Source organism: Gossypium hirsutum, chromosome A07, assembly GCF_007990345.1.
Source record: "Gossypium hirsutum isolate 1008001.06 chromosome A07, Gossypium_hirsutum_v2.1, whole genome shotgun sequence".
NCBI lineage: Eukaryota > Viridiplantae > Streptophyta > Magnoliopsida > Malvales > Malvaceae > Gossypium > Gossypium hirsutum.
Window position 1 is genome coordinate 59,507,546 of NC_053430.1, and position 6,398 is coordinate 59,513,943.

Consider the following 6,398-nt stretch of genomic DNA (forward strand, 5'->3'; position numbering starts at 1 on the left):
TAGTGCACCCCGTGGTGAACAACTAGGTCTTGCAAAGCTTTTCTCTGTTAGTTCTTACAACTGAACTTTCAATTCTCTCAATTACATTGAAGTTATTCTATAAGGAGCAATAGAAATGGGTGTTGTACCCGAAGCCAATTCAATTCCAAACTGAACTTCTCTGATAGGAAACAAACCTGGTAGTTCTTCTGGAAACACATCAGGAAACTCACGTACCTCAGGCACTGATTCAATTTTCAACTCTGGATCTTTAGTATTCAACACAAAATTAAGATAAGCTTCATATCCTTCTGTCAAGCATTTCTGAGCAGACATAACAGAAATCAGGGAAATTGAACTATCTGACTCATCTGAATTAACCCGAAGAATTTCACCATTTTTTCATCTCAACTTAATGATATTCTTTCCACAGTTCACTATCACATCATGCGCAGTTAACCAATCCATACCAAGAATCACATCAAACTCATCAAATGGAAATAGCATGAGATCGGCCGGAAAACAGTAACTTCTAATCTTCAAAGGGCAATTTTTACATACTTTGTCTACTATTACATACTGACCCAATGGATTCGATACTTTAATCACAAATCCCGTAGACTCTATGGACATGTTCATAGTAGGAATCAATTTCATGCAAACATAGGAATGGGTCAAACCCGGATCAATCAAAGTAATAACATTAACATCATGAAGAGAAAATGTACTCATAATTACATCAGGGGAAGATGCCTTTTCACAAGCACGGATAGTATAGGTCCTTGCAGGTGCTCTAACATCTTGTCTCACTGCTGAATCTCTAGATGCACCTCTACCTTCCCCTATTCCCAAACTTCTCTGAGGTATGCCTCTAATGGAGGCATTGCCTGATCTTACACTCGGTATTACTTCTCTTTTAACCATCTCAAGACACTCCCGAATGAAATGATCTGGTGCACCACATCGGAAAAAACTAGTCTTAGTTGCTCAACATTGACCTGGATGACATCGACCACATTGAGGACACTCAGGTCTATCAGGCTGAATACTGCCAACACTCACAATTGAAGTGGTCTGAGCTTTCTATCCCATAAACCTTCTACCTCTGTTTTGGCTAGAATACCCTGCTGAAAAATTAAATCTCGTAGAGAACTCTCTAGTCCTATTGGATATAGATTGAAATGACATCCTTATCTGTCTTTTCTTCATGTCTTGCATCTCAATTTTAGCTTTACCCTTTCCTTTCAGCAACTAATCTACCTTACAAGCTGTTTCAACTAAAATAACAAACTCTTTTATTTCTAAAACACCGACTGATAGTCGAATATCATCTTTAAGCCCATCTTCAAATTTCTTGCACATAATAGCTTCAGTGGACACACACATTTGAGCATAATTACTAAGTCTAACTAATTCATGTTCATATTCAGTCACTATCATCTTACCCTGCTTTAGTTCAAGGAATTCTTTTCTTTTTTAGTCGATAAACCTATGACTGTATTTCTTATAGAACTCCTCCTAAAAGAAATCCCAAGTAACCCTCTCTTTTGGTACTACTGACACAAGTGTCTTCCACCAATGGTAGGCCGAGTCTCGTAAAAGTGATACAACACACTTCATGCCCTCTTTAGGTGTGCAAGATAACTCATCAAAGACCCTGATAGTATTCTTGAGCCAAAATTTAGCTTTCTCTGTATCGTCATCTTTAGTAGCCCGAAACTCTTCAGCCTCTTGTTTCCTAATTTTATCAACTAGTGGCTTCTCTCTTCTGACTGTATCTGTGACTGGGGAAGCTACATGGGTAGTCTAAGGATCATGAGGTGGTGCAGGTCTAAAGGCCGGATTCGTACGAACGAACTTGGCAAACCATTCATTCATAGCTTGGAAGAAGGCTTCTCAAGCTGTCTCCTTCTTGACTAACTGTAACGGGCCTTTCACTACTAACTGTAATGTGCAATTGGAAAGGTTCGGGACTAAATCAGGAACATTAAAAATTTTCCAATTACTTACACAAATCACAACAATTTATTTCACTATTCATAATAAAACTTTCTATATGTGTAATAGTCACTAAATTAATTATAACTCGAGTTACGGAACTCAAAATTTAAATCCGTAAAACTTTCTATATGTGTAATACTCATATATCTTCTTACCATAATTTTTCCATATTTTTTGGTTTGGCCAATTAGTACAGTTTATTCATTAAACTGTCTCTTGTTTTGCAATTCAGTGACCTGACCTCTCTTTACTAAAAATCAATTATCGTATTATACAGAATAAAGAAAACATTTCTGTTTGTTTCTAATGAAAATAAACTCACTAAGTAATCTAGACATATAAAATATGACTTATAATTATTTTTGTACAATTTGTAGTGATTTTCCAAATTTTGAACAGGGGATCACGAAAGTCACTCTGAACTAGTCTTACAAAAATTTAAATATCTCAAAATATAGACTTCTTGTGCTTTTCTATGAAAATAGACTCAATAAGCTTTAATTCTATATCTCATTCACCATTTAATGCCAATTCTAAAATTTTTGTGATTTTTCAAATCCACATCATTGCTGCTGTTTCCTAATTGTTCCCTGGCCAACTCTTACTCCTCCATAATTTCTTTGCATCAAACCTCATTTAGGCATACATAATACCCAAAACATGTTCCTATTTAGCTATATCATAAGCTAATAATTACCAAGTATTCACATACCACTCTTTAATAATATCATAAGGACATACACACAAAATGGCAAAGTCCCTATACATGCCATAACTTAAAGTATTTCTAGTCATAAAATACTAAGATAGCTAGTTGATAGTGTAAGGCAATCTCTGATGTCCTTATGATTTTTCGAGTTGGCTTTGCGACACTATAAAAAAAAGAGAAAAGAAAGGGAGTAAGCATAAAGCTTAGTAAGTTTGCATGTAAATAAATAACAACATTCTAAATGAATTATCTAGATAAACTGAACCTTTCAAACATGGACTTATCTTACCTTCCCTTTGGTACACTCTTCAAATTTTCCGTTGAACCACTTGGAATACTAAGGATACACAGGTACCTTTCCTTTTTAAACTTACCATTGCCATGTCTTGACTGTAACACCCCGAACCCGAAACCGACACCGGAGTCGAACACGAGGTGTTAACTGACTTTAACCCCTTATAAAATTTATTTTCCAGACACTGCCCAATCTGTGTTCTATTCGTTTTAAAAATCATATCTTGAGTTTCGTAACTCGAAAATCAGTTTCGTAATTTTTCCCAGAAACTAGACTCATGTTCCCATCTATGTATTTTTTTCTAGAATTTTTGGTCAAGCCAATTAGTACAGTTTATTAGTCAAAGTCTCCCATGTTGCAGGGGTCGACTACACTGACCTTTGCCCATTACGACTTGGATATCTCCCTACACAAGGCTTCAATACTGATGCCGTTTGTTTCTATGAAAATTAGACTCAGAGAGGAATCTATACATATATGGTACGACCCCTAATTATCTCTGGTTAATTTATAATGAATTTTCAAAGTCGGAGCAGGGAATCCAGAAACCGTTCTGACCCTGTCCCACAAAAATCTGATTATCTCTTAATATACTGCCCATATGATCTTTTCCTTACTTCCTCATGAAAACAGACTCATCGAGCTTCGATTACATAATTTATTCATCAATTAATTCCACTCCTACTATTTTTAGTGATTTTTCAATCTCATGACACTGCTGCTGCCAGCATCTGTTACGAAAGTAACTAGGTCCATTTCATGCCTACCCTTGATCCAACTCAATCGAACATTCGTGCCATTTTCGCATGGCTTAAAGTTTACATGCCAAAGTTCAAACACAACGTAATAGCTTATACATGCCAAAATGTTCTTCTAAGCCAACTAAGAAGAAAGTACCAAAACTTGCTATCCGGTGTGATGACTTCGATGACGGCCCGATCACGCAAAAAGAGATGTGTCCAAGAAACCTAGAATAGGTGACAAGGAAACACCGAGTGAGTTTATAACTCAGTAAGTCATAAGCTATGCACTACCATCCATCAATAACATTATCACAAGAGAAAACAAAATGGAACGAGGCTAATTACTCCATCCATTCCGAACCATACCATAGTTCCTCCAACCTATCGATTCAATTTCATATCAATTCATGCATTCACATTCCATATACTCATCAATAGGACATTGAAGCATTTTCATAAATCAATTTATTTTTGTTACAATTAAACGACTAAACGGCCTTTCACCCATCCTACGATAAATTTTATGTACGTGACTTCAAGTATAGTTGTCACATAGGTTCAAACTTACCGAGCTCAACACCAAGTATAAGCATAGCACCTATTAGCCATGTACTCAAGACACTTACCCGATCCGCTGTCCGCGATCGACTCAATAGTGTCGCACACATAGTGTCCATAATGATTCACGAATGCATATTGAGTCCGCACACTCAGTGCTATATAATCAACTCGCACACTTAGTGCTACGTAATCAAATCGCACACTTAGTGCTACATAGTCAAACTCGCACACTTAGTGCCGCATGGTCAATTCGCACACTTAGTGCATCATATTCATTTCGCACACTTAGTGCAACATAGTCAAATCGCACACTTAGTGCTGTACAATTTAATCCCGCGCACTTAGCGCCAATCTCATGGTCATAAATGGTTATACCCGCACGTTTAGTGCCGAGATCAACAACTCAGTACATCTTACCTCTTTTCTTTTCATTCAACAATTTCATCATCACATACGTACATGCATATATATATATGTATATTTATTCATTCCATTCAGCATCAATACATAAACATTATGACCATTTGAAATAATACCAACTACATGCTTAATGACTTACCTTGTGTTGGGTAAGACGGTTCCAACTCGACTACTCAGTGATCTTTTCTTTGCCTTTATCGGATCTAGTTCCCTTTTGCTCTTGAGCTTAAGTTCAACAAAATTTAAAATAGTCATTAATCGACTATTCAAGTATTACTTTCAGAATAATATATATATTGATTTGACCTTCACACACATAGATTATAGTAAGCTTTATAATAGTCAATAAATAACTCATTGGCAAATTTTCATTAATGTTTACAACAAAATCACATATTCACTACGAGCTGTTTTCCTGAGCAGTAGTCGCTAAATTGTTTACAACTGGAGCTACAAAACTCCAAATCACTAGCCGTTAATTTTCCCTGAATATAGACTCGTATATCTTCCATCCATAAAGTTTTCAGAATTTTTGGCTTGGCCAATCAATACCAGATTTTTCTTAAAGTTTCCCCTGTTTCACTGTTTGACTATTCTGACCACTCTTCACTACGAATCAAATTTCTCATTTTACAGAATTCAAAATGTGTTTTATTTGATCTCATTTGAAACTAGACTCATTAAGGAGTCTAAGCATATAAATTTTATCTTATAATCATTTTTGTACAATTTATAATGATTTCCTAAAAACAGAACAGGGAATCTAGTAGTCATTTTGACTCAGCCCCACAATACTTCAAATATCTCAAGATCGGTAACTCTTTTGTTTTTATAGTTTCTTTTGTAAGAAAATAGACTCTTCAAGCTTTAATGGCATAATTCACTCAGCTTCTAATTCAACTCCTACAAATTATGGCGATTTTCCAAAATCACCTTACTGCTGCTGTCCCCAAACAGATTATTACCAAATCAAATACTAACATTAGCATTTCACCTTAATAGCTAGCTTACCAAGCCTTAATTTAACATATTAATCTTTAACATATCTTTCACTTTTCATCAACAACTATCAAAAAGCTCAAGCACTCATCAATGGCAAAACACAAAATCATCATCATTCCACAAAATTGAACCATGGGTTTTTAGAACTCAAGTCAACTACTAAAACATGCATGCATCTCAAGAACAACATCAAACATACCTTAGTCTAGCAAACCACCATAGCCGATTTTCTCAAGCTCTTCCCCTTCCTTTCTTTCCTCTATTCGGCCAAAGGTGTTCAAGAATGAACACATTTTTTTTTTGTTTTCTTTCCTCAACTCACGACAACAAGGGGGGGTATGGATGAGACCATTTTTTTTTTCATCACCCTTCCTTTTCATTGTTTAATTACCATGCTCTTTATTTTATTTTTCTTAGCATACATCACTAGCATAACATGTTGGTGACATGTTTCCACCCATAGCATGGCCAGCCACTATGCTTTAATTTGGCTAATTTGACATGCAAGGACAAACACTTTCCCACATATATTAATGGGCCACTTGAACACTTGCCTAGCATATTTCTAAATTGTCTCACATAAGTCCCTACTAATAAATTCCACATACACTGACCAAATTAAAGTATGGAACTATCACACAAGCATTTACGCACATCATAAACACAGAATATAATCTTTAATTATTTA